Raw genomic sequence first — 18,113 nt, 5'->3', positions numbered from 1 at the left:
TTCACTTCATCCATATTATGTATTTAGTGGTATATTGCACAGCCTGGATTTTAATTAGTTAACTTGCTATTCATTACTAACCAGAATTGTGTGTGTGGGTGTGGTGTGTGGTGTGCAAGAAATACAACTGCTAGGTGCAAAAAGCTGTTAGCTAGGTCACTGGAAGCTTGACATCATTTCCCAGAAGCCCCTACAGCTGGTTTGTGGCAATTCTGAATTCACCAGCTAGAGTTCTTGGTCCATGAATAATGTGGCCATTTGAGCTTTGCTTTCCAGAACCTTCTTGCTCTATTCTCAAGGCATTTTCTTTTTCTCAGGTTAAAATATAATGAAGGTGGCAGCAGCTAAATATAGACTGTGAGACTCCTCTTTTCAGGTACATTTTTTACCCGGGCAGTAAACATCCATAATGCGTTTTTTCATACCTAATAATAAGCAATACACACTGCCTGGAACTAGGTTGTTAGGAAGACCATTCTTGCACAGCCTGAAAACTTCCTGGTGTACTTTTACAATGCTGAAAGCATTACAGAGACTGTACTCAATGAAACATTCTATTTCAGAAATGCTGAAATATAACAAAGTATGCTCGGCTCCAATTGGAACAAAGGCATTTATGCTGCAGTCTTCTCATGATGTGCAATAACAAGGTACCCTTGGGTATCAATTTTATGAACTCACAATCTGGGGTATAATTCTCTTTGGGATAAAGAAAAAGAAAACATACATGCCTGGGATTTTGTTCTAAAGATTTTTCAGGCAGGTTTTAAGCAAACTTTCAGAACCAAACATATGATCATTTTTACTTTGCTCAGTAAAAGCAAAGATATCCTTCATCTTATGCATAGAGAGGCATGGAGGCTGATCAGCAAGAGCTGACACCATGAACAACATCCCTTAGAAGGACACCATATCCCGCTTTCCCCAATTTGGGCCTTGCTGATATCTTGGATTGCAGCTCCCATAATCCTGATCAGCTCTGTGGCCAATGACATGATCTCAAATACCATGTGAAAAGAGGAGCAGGCAGAAGAGAAAGTTTAGGGAAAGTTTAGTGGCTGACCACTTTCCAGCCCAGTGTAATACTCTGTATAAAGGTTAATACTTTGGACTCCATTAGGAGTAGCGGGGTGGGATACAAATGAACAAATTAATAAATAAAATATTAATCTCACCCTGCTACTGAGGCCTCCAGAACATGGGTCAAAGGAGAAGGCCTGGGGAAAGTACAAAGACCTTCGGAAAGTCCCATGCAAAGTGCAAAGGCCTTCGCGGTTATGGGAAAAGGAGGAAGGCTCCATAGCTCCTGCACGGTGTCTAAGGGTACAGAAAAGGAGGCCATGCCTTTCTCTTTGCCAGGCCTTCATAGTCACGGCCTTGGTTCTCTGCCACAGTCAGAAGCCTGGATAAAATGCGTCTTATCACATTCTTCAGTCTAGCATTCAGCCACCGCAGTGATCATGTTTCAAAGCTGAGGATGACTCTTGGCGGACTCTGCCCTCCGAGCAAGCCGAAACCTTATTCAAACACAGCGTTTCCCCTCTGCTGTGTCAAGTTGTGACCATGGGTGCACAAAAACAGGCCATATTGGCTTATCCTTTCCTTATCTGGGCCTTAATAACCACTTGCATTTTCTCTGCCCCAGTCAGAAATCAGCATAAAATTTGCCATTAAATACAGCCAAAAAACTGCAGAATGCTAAAATGTGCTTTAATAAAACCTTATGTAACTAACAGTCACGGTAAAAAGGAACTCTAAAGATCACAAAGTAGGTATGAGGTGAACTCACCAGAGAAGCCATTCTGCAACCTACACCATAGCCTTCACTCTATATGATGCTCCTATCATGGAAGTCCTCTAGTGGTCAAAATACTTAATTCCAATAAATATCCACCAAAACCTTATAGAAAAGCTAGGCAATCTGGTACCCTCTAGATGTTTTGAACTACCATTCCCATACTCCCTGACTTGGGGCTTTGAAGAATTGTGGGCAAAATTTCTGGAGGATATCACTTCCCTACCCATCCATTGCGCTTCTTATTCAGCAAAATTGCCCACCATGAAAATGTGTCATGATGTTGTGCGTGAAACTAATTGACATCACTTTGAATTATTGTGGTGATATCTCTTTATTCCAGCCCAGAAAAGGTTTTCTGCTGGTTTGAGCACTGACTCAGTTACTACATTAACATTACAAATCTATGCATTTGCACAACCATCAGCACACATGTAGCAGGTACCATATAGTGGTTGTGCCCGTTGCTGGCTTGTGTGGATACCTTCACATGACAAATGCAGTTTCAGATCTCCAGCAGAGTTTGTATCCTAATATGCATGTGAATTAATCCACATGGCTACCCTCAAGTGGAGACATTTACCATGATAGTGTCAAGAGTGAAAAAGAGCACCCAAAGAGAGTTTGCTGGGGGTGTACAATCCAAGGAATATTTATGATTTATTTGGGCATGCAGGAAAATACATGTACTTGTAGACACCTTCTGAAGGGACTACAAAGATGGGGTCTGTACAAGATGCTTTTATAACCTATCAGTTACTTACAGTTTGTGGAAGGGGTTTAGGAATCAGGTGGAGGATGCTATACAGATCCTAATCAGAACCGGTAGTTTAAAACTGGACAGAAATAGAACTTTGATACAGAGAATCCTTCTCCAAATGCTTTCCATTCTTAGTTTTCAAATAAACTGAAGGTTTAAATTGATTTTGTATTATGACAGTCTTAAATCTCTGCAGCCGGAGGACTACTTTTAATTTCTTTTTTCTTAACAGGTACAGAATAGTTTTGGGTGAGCACTAAAACTTTAATTTACAAGATGATTCAACTGTAGGATATAATCATCAGTCAAAGACTCTGGGTTTTTTATTTATGTATCCCCGGGATTGTGTTTGAAACATGCTGCTGGCATTTGAAACGGTACTGGAGGAGAGCTTTGTAATACCCTCAACTGACAGAAAGACCAACAGGTTGATCCTAGATCAGATCCTGGAGCTTTCCCTAGAAGCTAAAATGACAAAACTGACGCTACCATAGTTTGGACACATCATATTATGATGATCATAAAAAGGGAAGACTCATTGGAGAAAACAATCATGTTAGGAAAGTTGAAGGCAGGAAATGAAAGGGAAGACCAAATATGAGATGGTTTGACTCCACAAAGGAAGCCATAGCTTCAAACTTGAAAGAGCTGAACAGAGTTTTCTGTTGTGAGCAAGGTGTCCCCTCCCAAGCGAGACAGTCTCTCCGGCACTTTTTGTAAAAGATTTTATTCTACACAGAAAACTCTAAGCATTCAGAAGCCTCTGAGCATACACAAGGAGATGTGTTGACCCCTCTCTGCCCCGCCTTACCCACAAGCTTTGCTTATGAACCCTTCGGGGCCTGTCTCTTTGGGACCTGTCTCTGCCACTGTGAAACCAGGCACGCCTGCATTCTACACTCTGAGCCCCTGATAGGGCCACCCTGCAGCTGTGTCGGTGGGCCTGTGGGTTCACATCTTCAGGAGGGCGGTGATTGATTGATTGATTGATTGATTAAATTTCTATGCCATCCTATTACTTGTGTCTCTGGATGGCTTACAACATAGATAAATTGACAATCCACTCTGGCTACAAATTAATAAAATACAACAATAAAATTCAGTATTAAAACATATTAAAATATTGATTAAATAAAAAGGTCTTGACCTGGCACCGAAAAACATATAATGATGGCGCCAGGCAGACCTCTCTGGGGAGTGCATTCTACAGTCGGGGCACCACCTCAGAGAAGGCCCTTCTCTGGGTACTCTGTCTCCTAATGTCTTTCACAAAGGGTTCCTGGAGGAGGGCTTCTGCTGCCAATCTCAGGGGGCAGAAAGGCAAAAGGGAAAAAGGCATTCCTTTAGGTATCCTGGTCCCAAGCCATTTAGGGCTTTATAGGGAATAACCAGCACCTTGAATTGAGCCCGGACTTCAATGGGAAGCCAGTGGAGCTGATAGAGGACTGGGTTTATATGAGAATAACACCCAGTCCCCGACAGCATCCTGGCAGCTCTATTTTGAACCATCAGAAGTATCTGGACTGTCTTCAAGGGCAGCCCCACATAAAGCGCGTTACAGAAATCCAAACGGGAAGTAACCAATGTGTGTGCTACTGTTGCTAGGCGATCCTCCTCCAGGTAGGGACGCAGTTGATAGATTAGCCAAAGCTGGAGAAATGCGCTCCTTGCCACCGCTGTCACTTGGGCTTCCAAGGACAGCTCCGGGTCAAGGAGCACTCCCAAGCTGTGGACCCTGTCCTTTAGAGGGAGTTCAACCCTGTCCAGGGCAGGGCCCAAGTCACCTACCCAGGAGCTTGACTCACCCACCAACAGAACCTCCATCTTATCTGGATTGAGTTTCAGTTTATTGGCCTTCATTCAGCCCATTACCTCAGCCAGGCACCGGTTCAGCACAGCCACTGCCTCACCTGGATCAGTTGAAAAAGAGAGGTAGAGCTGGGTGTCATCAGCATACTGATGACTCCACAGCCCAAACCTCCTGATGACCTCTCCCAGCGGTTTCATGTAGATGTTAAATAGCAAGGGGGACAAAATGGAACCCTGTGGTACTCCATGGCAGAGTTGCCATGGCGGAGAGCCAAAGTCCCCCAGCACCACCTTCTGGAATTGGCCTTCAAGGTAGGAGTGGAACCACTGCCAAGCAGTGCCTCCTACTCCCAATCCCACCAGATGATGGTGTTCTCCATCCAAGAGGCTACTCAGTTCCACATCTCCCCTGCCCATCCTTCATCTGCTCCATTCCCACTGGTGGAAGGAAGCCTGGGCCCCATGGATGTCCATGAGCTACTTTCATCCAGAGCAGGCTTGGGCTGACACTGTGGGGGGAATCTGCAGGTGCCGGCCTGTCTATTACAGCAACAATTCTGTTATCAGAGTGTGAGCTCTGAGCCTGGTCTGGTTCAGCCAACGCCACAACATCCTCCGAGTCTGAGCTATCAGTCCCACCAAAACAGGCCATTTCTCTTGCATGCCTGGGATCTTGTCAGAGTGTGTGCACAACACTGTCATGGACAGGACATTTTGGAGGGCTTTCCTTCATGGAGTTGCCATAGGTTGGAGATAATTTGATGACACATAACAAAAATCCCATGAAACTGATTAGTAGTAGGTTTAGGACAGATAAAAGGAAGTACTTCTTCACACAACATACAGGATAGACTATGGAATCCACAGCCACAGGAAGTGGTGATGGCCACCGATCTGAATGGCTTTAAAAAAGGTACTGGACTGATTCATGAGGGAGGAGACTATCAGTGGCTACAAGTCTTGCTGGCTATGTGCTACTTCCTACATGCCTACATACACAAGTTGCTGAGGAGCTTGGACAGAAGAAGTTTTGCACCCATCCTGCTGGAGAGACCCTGTGGGCAGCTGGTTTGCCACCGTGTGTCTGGAATACTGGACTAGATGGACCTTTGGTCTGATTTAGCATGGCTTTTCTTATGTTCTTAACAGGTAGCCCGTACATAATACGTAGAATAAAATAGTTTATCAAACAAACAGATAACATCATACATTTTAATATATTCTCTTTCGGTTGGAATGGGCACCTGAGAGATACAGGCTCCATTTCCCACTCGGCCAGGATGCTCACTGGTGGTTTGGGGGCCAGTCACTCACTCGGAGCCTAACCCCCATCACAGGGTCGGTGCTGTGAGGATAATATGGTCCTATGTAAGCCGCTTTGGGTTTCTCACAAGAGGAAAAAAGCCAAGATATAAATGCAATGTAAATAACAACAGCAACAACAACACTTTATCCACCAGAATATCTGCTTTTGTATCTTATTTTTTAAATTTTGTACACCTTCTCTCCATATTTTTGAATATATATTTTAAATCTATTCTGCTGCTCAATCATCTCTGTTTGTGTTCTTCATGTTATTATCTTGGTTTTCAGCTTTCAGTCCCTTGAACTCCCTCAAAGGAAACACCTTGATCATGCCACTGAAAGCTTTACCCCAAAATGACAACACCAGATGCACAAAAACCTCACAAAGACACTGAATAGTTATTTCCACCCTCATTAATTAAGTGCCCCCTCTCCCGGAAGAAAGCTAAGTTACATACTTCCCTGTTTGTTCAGCCACTGTGTGTTGTCAGCTGTGTTTTATGCTGCTTGTTTATTCAATCTCTTTTCCTTTTATTTCTCTCGCCCCCACCAACCAGTCTGGTGAAGGGCAGCTTAGTTCCAGGCCAAACACAGCAATACAGCAATAAGAGAGTTCTCTGCACCCCCCTCCCCAAATCCTATCTTCTTCATTTGCTACCAAAGGACTGAAAACTTGTAGAGCATGCTGAAACACCACCAATTACCCAGCACTATAAGGGAAACCCTTAAAATACTTTGTTTGCCCAGCAATGTGCAACTAGTACATTGATTTGGAATGAGAATTTAATGATGGCACTTAAAAGCCAAGAGCGCATGCTGAACTGTAGAAATACATTAAGAAATTAAGCAAATGATTATGCCGAAGCAGAGCAAGACAATTTACCAGCCAAGTGAAATTGCCATTTCCATATTCCTGGTTAGTCAAGTGCACTGCCATTCACTAGATTTTGGGGATCTTAGGGAAAGTATTTCCACTGATACTGTGATAGGAGAGGCAATGAAACAATTTTATGAATGGGTTTTGGATGTATGTGTGCTATCGAAACCATGGGATGTGTGAAGAATTTGTTTTGCAGGTGGGAATCCATTGGATTTCCTCAGCTCACTCCTTGGATTCTGGATCACTTCTCTCCCCTCCATCTGCCTTGTGCCGAGTGTTTGCATGGGTGCCCAGCAGGAGGTGGGTTCAAGGCAAGTTCTTCCACACACAGGCTTTGCATGCTTTGTGCAAGGGGTTGTGTGATTTGCATGCTTGGCACAAAGCAGCTGCTTGTGTTCCCAAGCATTTGCAGACTTGATCTCAACTTGGCTCACTTCCTTGCCAGAGCTGGGCATGGGAAACAAGTCTGGAGAGCACAAACAAGCCAGGTTCCCACCTGATCTTCACATCCTTATGAATAACTACTAAATATCTACTGTGAAATGAAAGAAAGTGGGACCCACTTACTCTCCCTGAATGGTAGGCTAGGACACAACTATCCACTAGGTTGACTACCCCACAAACCATCCTTTCTAGTATGAAGAGAGGGGCCTTCCACTCTCTTTGGGTGAACCCCAGAGATGGCTGAAATAGCGGGGGCAGGCTGCATCCCTGTATTTGAATCTCCTCAGCCTGAAACAATCACCAGCAGCATGACCCAACAGCCCAAAGTGCTGAAATTAGAAGGAACATACGCCTCTTAAGGGCATGAAAAGGATGTTCATTCAAGGGAATATTTCCAAGGAACTGGGAGAGGGGAAAAGAAAGGCAGAAGGACAAAATAACAACTAATAGTTACACAGGATGACACTGCACCTTTCATACACTGCCCCAAGCAAAATAAAAGCTACCTACCCTACCCTATACATTGTTGTAGTAATAGGTCCCCTAGGAGATAATTCTTAGCTGGGATTCACAGAGCTGCACCCATCAAAGAAGGGCAACAACAGCCATCCTCCCAAGGCTGTTTTTACCTCTCCTGTCATCATGGCTGCTCTCCACAGGTTGATTTCTGCCCCTTGAGGACTCCTCCACCCTCACTCTTGTTGTGTCAAGGAGAGGGCCACTTCCTCTGAAACCTTCAGCTGCAATTCATTTGGCAGCAAACTGGCATCTGAGTTTGGGGGGCCGTCTGCATAAAGCAGAGCAGATAACCAGATGGAAATTCCTCTCATTCTCCAAAACCGAGCCACAGAGAGAGAATTGAGGAAGGGGAAGAACTGCTGCGATTCCAGAAGTAAACTGTTGAACTCACTCCCAGGTAAGTGCATGAGGACTTGCAGTTGAAGCATCCTTTAAGCTTCACTGGACCATGACCTTAGAGTACTGTTTTAGCATTCAGTCTCAAATCAAAAGATTGCATTATCTGTTGCTTTATCTGTGGACCCACCATTGCATGAAAACATAGGCTAATATCCCAGAGTCATTCTGCCTACAAAGCATCTCTCCTTTGACTCAAAATTCAGCATTGTCATCCTTTTCTTTACAGATTTTCTATCCATTTCACAGCTCCATGGATTGGGAACTCAGCAGGCATGTGTTGCTCATGCTCCTTTAGCTACGCTCCAGGACAACTCAGAAGTTGGGGGGGGGGTGCACTCCTTGCAGTGCCACAGGTTCAAACTGGCATCAATACACGTGACATTAAAGGAGCATTTGCGCCTGACTGCAGCTGCTTGTGTGCGCACACACTTTAAAAATGCAAATACTATCAGCTGCAGCGGGGCAGACAAGCAACAGGATCAGAGCTGGCATGAGGAGGACATGGACCCTCTCCTCTCATGCTGTGCTTCTGAAGCTGGTCTCTGCTGTGGGGGGGAGATCCCCCCATCGGCATGTCCAATTACAAATATAACCCTCCAAATGCAAATACGACTTTGTAGAGGACTAGAGCAGTCTACACCCATTTGGTCTTCCACAGCTGTTGCTCTTTGCATTTTGGAACACCTTCATGTTGAACACAGAGATACATTTAACATTATGCCTCGCTTGGTCCTGCTTTGTGGTTGTTGCGGATGGTCAAGAGTGCCTACAATCATGGCCGAATCCCCCTTTTGCTGGGCTGCCGTCCTACACCTCCTTTCTAGGAGTAACCCTACTGAACACAGTGCAATTTACTTTTGGGTAAATAGTCATTGGGCTAAATTTTTTATATGTATTATTATAAATAAGCACTTTGTTTGTATTTATATCAGAAGTTATTAGAAGTAATCTTCAGAGTTTAGTTAGGGAATGTAGCACTCCCTAAGTTCAGGAAGGCTAGAAATTCTCTTGACTGAAGAGAATGGACTCCATTGCCTAAGTTCCAAGTACCCCTTTCCCTACATGACTCCTAATAGTAACTTTATTCTGTTTGAAAAGCAAGGTAGAAAGATTACAGCTAGTACAGGGAACATGCGACCCTCCAGATGTTGTTGGACTGCAACTCCCATCAGCCCTAGCCAGTCTTTCCAATAGTGAGGCCTGATGGGTGCTGAAGGTCAAATCATTTGTAAGGCCCTACCCCTGGACTGTGAGCTCCATCCATATACATACGTGTACATTACCAAGGTGTATCTTAAATAGGTTGTGCAGTAGACAGGTTCTCTTTGGGGTGGAAGGTTACTATAAACATACTCCCCAAAACAAAAACCCTGCTGGATTTATTTAAATCAAGGCTTCTTGCACAAGATTACTCTTGCATTATTTCTACCCAATAACCAAAGCTCTCTGAGCAGTTTGCAAAATTTAAAAAAATACAATATAATTCATAGTATAAAAACCCTTACACGGAAACATATAAACAAACAGCACATGTAGATGTGCACATACAATTTTAAATAATCGACAGTGAGAAAATCCAGGACCTGATTAAAACCTTATAATTGCTGCCAAATGCCTGAGAGTAGAGGAAGGTCTTAACAAGGCAATGAAAGGATAACGGTAACAGGTTGGAGTCATGCTGGGGGCACCACCAAGAAGGCCCTGTCCTTTGTTTGTACTTTCCCAGCCTCACTTAAAGGAGGCAGCTAAGCAAAGGACTTCAGCAATAAATGTAATAAATTGATATTTTCATGTTAGGACAGGCAGTCTGTCAAGAATTACACAAGCTGTGTAAGTGCCAAACTGATTTGAATGCAAATCAAGACGCATTACAGCCTCTGTAAGGCAAGCAGGGACAAGAGGTGACGGAATCCAAACCTTGCTGAGACTTGGCAGTGCTGCTCAACCCCATTGTAGATTGCGCAAGCTGCCTATTGGCCACAAGGAGGGTCCAGAGAGTCCAGAAGCAAGTCTTGGCTGAGCACCAGTTTGGAAACTGGTACCCCACTTTGTCCAAATGGTCCACATTCTCCAAGTATTGAGCTACCCACAGGGGATGGGGGAGTTGTAACATGAGTATACTGTATATCAATATTAGTGCCATAATTGTAAGCTTGGGAAGTTCATCTTTCCCATAAGTCACTTGTTCAGAGAGAAATGATATAAATATCAGGGTGTTAGAAAGGAGTCTTTCTCTGCCCTCTCCCCCTGCAAGGGTTCTGGACACACAAGCTCTACTGCTACAGGACAGAGAATGCCTCCTGCCCCTTCCTTTTTATTTTCTGGTAGTCGTTCTCTATGTTAGGTAGGAAGCGATCTCTCTTTAGAAATATAGAGCAAGATCAGGATATGATGGGAGAATATTTGCTCTCTGGACCACATGGGGCTAAAGTTGTGCCTGCTCTATATTTTTCTGATAAACAAACTGTCCTTTTCTAAGTGCTGTGAGTGTTTGTGAAGATGCAAAACTAGGGCTTGTTCTCTCTGGCCATGCACCAGCACAAGGTCCCAAACCTTTTCAGGCAATCTGGAGGGCAAGCACCTCCTTTTGAGGTGCACCACTTCCCAAGATTACCTGGCATAACATATGGTCTCATAGGTCAAAGTGCCTTCAATTAGGCTCAGAAACCAAGTACATCCAAATCAGTGTTACATGTTCAGGCTTTCTTGTGCCTTTATCCATCTAGCCACTGCATTTTGCATGAGTTGCAGTTCCTGACCCATTCCGAAGGCAACAGAGTGCATTTCTTCCACAGTAATTTTAACCAACATGAGAGCGTATTCAGAATGATTAATGTGTGTTAAATGCTAAATAGTTGGTTTTAAATTATAGTCAAGAATTCATTTTTAGAAATTGTTGGAGCATACTTGGTAGGGCTATAACTCTTTGATCAGATTGAAAGTTTCAGGAAGTTTTGCACTCTTCTGTTGATGTTTCATCAAAATCAGCTAACTGCAAGTTTCTTAAAAGTCAGATTGAATAATTATGCTATAATTGTTGATGTGAATCCCAGTAATGAACTTATTCTAGTCTAGTTCATGTAAACAGACAAAGCAAACACAATAGGGTATCTAATACAAACATTTGAAGGTATAATTGCATGAAATTATGTTTGTAATATTTCACTGGAGAATTTAATGCTGTCTAATAAGCATTCATGTTCTAGAGAGAAAGTCAGTAAACATGCTTTCTGCAGACTATTTATAATCTCTTTGATACATTATTTGTTAAAACCATTAACAGAATCTTAGGTCAGTTTCCCAGTTACACTATAATTTATTCACAAAGAAACCATGATCTTTTCACTCTTGTGTGTGTGTGTGTTCATTTGATGTACTTGATTCCAACTGAGTGTTAATCATAATGGTAAAAAGTAGTCATTGATAGTCCTCCTTATACCATACTGCCACTGACAACTAATCACATGAAGCAGGGGTTGGTGTGATGGTGTTTTGTCATATATCACAACACCAATGCCAGGAAAAATGCAGAAAGAGTCATCAACTGGTGGACCTTCTCAGGGTCTTGAAACATCTAAGCCAGCATTCCCAAACCCAATGCTTTCCAGATGTGTTAGACTGCAATGCCTAGCACCTCCCTTCAGCAAGGCTGTTTAGGGAAACTGTACTCCCAACATCTCTGGAAGGTGCCGTGTTTGGGAAGGCTTATCCCTGCTCAGACACTATGAAAAGTACTTTCTTCAACCCATGCTTCACTTAGCTGCTCCCTGACATCTGCACATATATAGCAGTAACATCTGCAGAAGGAGGCTTTGCACATACAACTGAATTAATGGAGTGTCCTGCAGAGCCTATAACCCCAATAGCAAATGGTCCCAATTTGTGTAGTAACCTCCACATATACGGTATATGCAAAGCCTTCTTCCCTGCAGTGTGGATGCAGCTATTCAGTGTGATCCTTCCTTGTTTGTGTATTAGAGTACTGTCAGTAAAACCTGATCGAGCCCCTTGTTTGTCAACATTCTTCAAGAGCACCTTAAGAACATCTGACCTCGTGAACTTCCAAACCTGATGAAAAAATTTCAGCCTGCATTTTCCCAAGTCTGCATTTCAAATGTTAAACTACAATCACCAGAATGCAGACCTGTTGCACATGTTCTCTCAGTTCTTGGGTAGAGCTACCTGGAAATGGACCAGAGGCAGGAATGTTGGAGAAATCCACAATGGAGCCAAATGAATTACAATTTCTGTGAAGCTGACGATGGGTTTTGCAGGAACTTCCTTTTCTGTGTCATTCAGAGGCTGCAGACTTGCTGACCTGTTTTTCACCTTTGGTGAGGATATGTTCTAATTTGCATAACTACTTTAAAAGTATGCATTCATGGGCTAGTACTCAATGCTCAAGGTGTGAGAATATGTTTCAAGGAAGACAAAACAATAATCGCTCAGATATGCTGCTTTGTGGAATCTCAACAGAGAGAAGAAAAAAAAAACTCAGGCTATTTGGTCAGATGAAATCATGCCTATGATACTCATTAATACTATATGGATCCATAGCTCACTTGCAAGAAAAGTCAGTAACATAATTTATGTCACCATAAATGGCCTCCATACTGTATGCATTGCCACCTCAGCGTATTAACTGTATTTACCATCCCTGTTACAGAAACGAGCTCCTTGACAAGGAGGAAATAAAATCACACTGAAACTGAAGTAAATCAAACATAGGGGGTTTTTTTCCTCAGTTTCCTTGGCCATGTTCCCCATCACATTTTATATAAATATATTCAATTTAGAAAGATAAATGTCGCTTTTCTCAACCAATAGAATTTTCAAGCGGGTCATCGATTCGTTGATGTTCTAAAATGGTGAATGTGTCTGCATATGTTTTTGCTCAAGCGTACAATTTCACTTTGCCAGGAGGAAAAAAGTATAGATGTGAGAAATAAACAGCTCCTTTTAATTATCTTTAGCAGTGATTAAGTAGATGGTGGTTGTTCAAAAGTTAACTGAATCTCGAGGAGAAACACTTTGGAGCTTGAAGCTGAACAAACAGAACTAGAAGTTGCAAAATAGTCTTAGACTGCAATCCTGTACAGATTTCCTGGGACTATGTTTCACTGGACTCAGCAAAATCTACATCTAAGCAGATAAGCATAGGCTTGTGCTGCACATCATAATGGCCACAGAGATATGGCCAGATAGCTAACCATATCTAGCTAAGGAAATAAAATTCAGTACTTATAAAAACAGGGCATGGAAGTGTACTTATAAAAGCAGGTGCAAGCGGAAGAGTCTCTGTGTACATCCATCTAACCACTTCAGTCTCTTGTTTGTGCCTTTTTTCCCTTCCTCTGTGTGTTCATGCACATGCTCACATATCAAGGCTAAGCTGGAACAAGAAGCTGTTTCTATTTTTTCCTGCCCAGAAGGCTCCAAGGAATCCTGGGTGGGCAAAGTTTGGAAGCTTTTTGACTGAGAACTGGCTGTCTGCACTTTAGTGACCTGGTACATAAGGTCCAGGAGCTTCTCACCCTGGTATTCAGTTCAACATGGACACACTTGCTCCTGTAACCTTTGATAGAACTATACACCATGAACTTGACACTCTTAAATACCTGCTCCTGGTGGAACGTGTCTTTTCTGCCCTGTAGCCTATGAAAAAGGGGAGAAGGGCAGAGAGGAGGAGGGAGATGGGAACTAAGGACAGTGTCATATATTTGGCCTGCAGTTGGACTGGTTTAAAGTATAAGGTATTTAATGGTTCAGTTATATATTATGTATTGGGAGAAACTTCTGAAACACTGGTGTAAAAGCAAGATACAAATCGAAGTTAGTACAATAATAAACAAACATGCCTAATCCTTGTCATTCTTCTCCTTCTCTTTCCAAATAAACCAGGAAGAGACTTTCTATCCAAAAGGCTTTATTATGTTAAAGCTCACCAGCCAAAAGTACAAAAGAAGAATATTTCAGAAAGCAGTAACAAAGAAACAAGTGAAGTTAGAATACTGGCCATTGAAGAAAAGCGGCTTAAGCATAAAGAATGAATACCTTTTCTCCCTTCCAAATTGGAAAGAGCCAACCACAGCTTCAAACTGCACAGTGCAAAAGAGCAAACTGAAAAGAGCAAAGCACACAGTCAGTCCTCCTGCTTAAAGCCAATTGCTTGGAATGCCTAACGCTTCTCAACTGGTCCACCCTCTTAACCTGATGTCATGTCTCTGGATTAATTGATGATTGTGTCCCCACCCCAGGATATCCGTATGCTCACTGAACGTTCCACAGAATCTGAAACCATCCGACTCTTCCAGACTGCCTGGAGTATCTCTGGGTCCATTGATCTTGACATTTCAGCTGCAGATTCTGGCCTTATTCATCAATCATAATCTGCATCCACAATTTTTCAAGACTCTTTTATAGGATCAGTGGGCCCAATCCCTGGTATCTTTTTAAAAAAATAGCCAAAACTAGTAGCCATCATTCTATTTATTTATTTATTTGGCATATCACCCAGTAACCAAAGCTCTGGGTGGTTCAAAAACTTACAATATGATGTATCTTCTGGAACCAAAGTATATACAGTATATTTATTTAGTCCTCCACCAACTTGGTACCTCTAGGTGTTTCTGGTTTCAGCTCCCATCAACCCCAACCAATATAGCCAATGGTCAGGAAGCTGGGAGTTGTAGTTCAAAACATCTGGAGCTCACTAGGCTGAATTAATTGTTCACTGCATGAAGAAATGTTTTATTTTGCCTTAAATTTACAGCCAAACAAATTCATTGGGTGAACTGAAATCTAGCTTTATGAGAGGAAGAAAAACCCTCCAAAACACGCACTATTTTATAAACATCCTCCCAACACACACTTTAGTTGTCTTTTTCCCCAACTGAAATACCTCAAATGCTTTATCTATTCCCTGTCTGACCTCAATTCTGGTTGTGCTAATTAGCTGTCAACAGGGCTAGATTGGGATGCCCTTAGCAGTTGGGACAGGAAGCCAGAACAGCCCTTCTTATTAAGCTCTCACCCCAGCAGCCATTACATATCAAATATCTAGGGGCGAATTGCGAAAGCCTAAGTTTGGAAGAAATCAGAGAAGGCTGACGTTTCTCTAGGAAATGTAAATTGCTCCTGGGGAGAAAGAAGAAACACCTACACATTCCACACCACAAGACACTGCCTCCAGAAATGAGATTTTTTTTCCAGGACAGGCAGCTGATCCACAGGTATCCTGGTAAAAAAGGTCCAATGGGTTCTAGTCCATCTCCATTAATTAGTGACGCATGTATGTGAGTCCTCTTCAGTTCCAATCAAGCCCCACTGCCCAGCCAGCTTGCTAAGGCCATTCTGAACAATGGAATGGAGTGGGCAACCTCCTTCCCAAGGCTGAGCTTCGCATGTGCTTTCATGCGCCTGCATGCACTGTGCGCACCCTTTTGCAAGTCAACCGGCAGCCCTTGCAGCTGTGGGCATCAGGTGAAGAATACGATCTCTGTGCCCTATCATTAGGCAGACTGCAGCAGTCATCTCAGTTGGCAGAGGTCAGGGGGCAGCGGGCATCAGCAAAGCACTGGCAGATAGAGCTGGTGCCACACTGGCCCGCCCCGTGTCCCCAGGCTGGTCTGCTAGCCTCCAGTTCGGCATGGGATGCTCTCCCAGTGCCAGCACTGCTAATCCAGCCAGCTTCTCTGCTGGGATTGGGGGTACCATCTTGTCCTACACTTCAAGCAAAAATATGTGCTGGTCCAGTCATACTCTCCTCCACACCAAATTGCTGACTTGAGGTAAACAGTACATCGCATTTGACCTTTGCAATCTAGCTACCTGTTCCATATTCCAATAAAGACAAGAGCTGAAGGGCTGATGAGCAGTGAATTCTAAGCACGGTGAGATTTCCTGTCTATTGCTGATATAGGGTGAGAAAAAAGAACTATTTGGACTCCATTTTCATAGTCCACCTTTCCTGTTCTCCCCCTACCCCTGCCACCTGCTGCAAGACACAAAATACATAAATAACCCCCCCCCATATGCCTAATAGTATTTTAAAAATACGATTTTCAAAATGCATTTTGATCGTTTTATATATTTCCTTGCAGGGTGAATAACAGGAATAAGTAAAAATTGCACCAGTGGGACATAAAAGATAACAAAATGCTATCAAACATCCTGTGGATGCAATCTACTTTCTGGCAACTGAGCTAAGCATCATTGTTACTCAGTCTGACAGTAATAGACAGGTTACATTCTCTAACTTCCTTATAATTACTTGTCTAGGATGCAACACATTCAACACTCATCTTCATAGGACGTAAATAAAATGCACAGCTTCCTAGTGAGGAGCAAGAGCATTCACCTCTTATCTTTGATCCAACATTAAAGCTCAATGTGTGAGCCAATGACTCCTAAGATCATTGGCCTTTATGGGTTTTTATGGGATATTAATAATGATTTTATTTTACAATTGGAGCAATTTTGCAGAAATCAAGAAAAAGCAGTCATTGTCCTTAGCTTGTCCCAGTCGAGAACAATGAAATGTAATGCAACACAGAAAGTAATCCTGTGTTCAGGGTTTATAGGGTTTTTCCCCCCTTCCCAAATGTGGCTACAGTTTTGGGAGAGGGACTCCTGCCCCTTCCCCACAGCCACACCGGATCAACTGCAGAGGCTGCTCTCCAAACCAAACTGGCCTCTTTTGCCCTTCCCAGACTATCATGTGGATTGGAACACAGTGATCCTTCAGATTTGGCACATCTCTGAATTTTGCAAGTCAATTCTCACCTGATAATTAGGAACACAAAAATGTGCATATTGTGCAAAGCTACATGTAAAAAAGCGCATTTAAGTGAGGATGCAAAAGCTTGTGCATTGTTAATTTTGTGAAGTTAGGCTGAATTCAGCCATAAGGGCCTTATGGGTGAATACATATGAAACTGACATGGATTGTGCGGGTGCATGTAACATGTATTCAACATAAGTACAGAGCTTCCTTACCACTATTTCAGATTTAAAGCCAGATCCAGAACTCCTTGCCGAGGGAGGCTAGACTGACGCCTTCTCTGCCTTCATGCAGGCAGGGCTTCGGCATGCACACCGCTCTTTTGTGCTGTTTATATTTTTAATTGTTGATTTTCATGTATTTGTTTTATACTGTGGCTTAATTAATTTTGTGTCTAGAAATCAGTTTTATTGTTGTTAGCTGCCTAGTGTGCCATTTTTCGTGGAAAGTCAGGATGCCCATTTTAGCAGGATCCACAAGGGCTTGGGCAGCCTTACCGCTTGGTGGGCAGGATTGTTGATGGAGAAGCTCTTGGATCAACTGGACCCAGGTCTTTCCCCTCTTTCTCACTGACCATGGTCTCCACTTTCCACTCTTCCCATCCTCTTCCAAGGTCACTGTAGTTCCATCAACAGCTGCAGCGGAGGAGTTTGGCAGCATCTTATAGCACCTCAGGGACTCTCTCAGATTGCCCTATAACTTCCTAAAACACACAATGGTGTCTTACACAGACATGGTGGTCCCACACCTGGTGCTTGCAGAGCAGATGTTGGGTTAAGCTAAGGAACAGAACCAGTGCTATTGCTCATCTGGAAGCTCAGGGTGACAGAGGTGGTGTCCCAAAATCAAATGCTTCATCATACAACAAATGAGTATGTTTACACCACTCCATACATTGTCAAAACACTGTGTCTGTCTTCAGTTTCTCGTAATCTGTTGATTAACATCTTAGAATTTTTTCCCCCAAAACATGACTAAGACATCCATTTATCTGAACCATAATACAATACTTTCTCCAAATAAATTGTGTTGCATTTTTTAAAATCGTACCTTAGGCTTAACTTTTTTCAACTTTGTAAATTAGAATTCTCATCTGGGTTGTTTCCAATAAACCCATAGACACGACTTCTCTCTCTGAATATCTTTTCATTGCCTCTGGTTATGTTGTGACAGTACTCTGTATAATGAAAGCTTATGCCCAAAAGCAATTGCTGAATTGTACTATCCACCTAGTTATCCAGAGAGGCCATTTTGAGCCGTTTGTTGCCTTCCTTTTTACAGCACCATTCTTCTCTACGTTTATCATTTTGCAACGGGCTGTAATAATTCCGCTAGATGTCTAACTTGCTTCACCCATCCAGAGTTTCCATATAGGCTGAATAAATGCAAAGAAGAGGAAGAGAGTATTGCAACAGCGGCC

This window comes from Varanus komodoensis, unplaced genomic scaffold (genome assembly GCF_004798865.1).
Source record: "Varanus komodoensis strain SLA01 unplaced genomic scaffold, ASM479886v1 scaffold32, whole genome shotgun sequence".
Lineage (NCBI taxonomy): Eukaryota > Metazoa > Chordata > Lepidosauria > Squamata > Varanidae > Varanus > Varanus komodoensis.
This window is presented reverse-complemented; position numbering follows the sequence as displayed.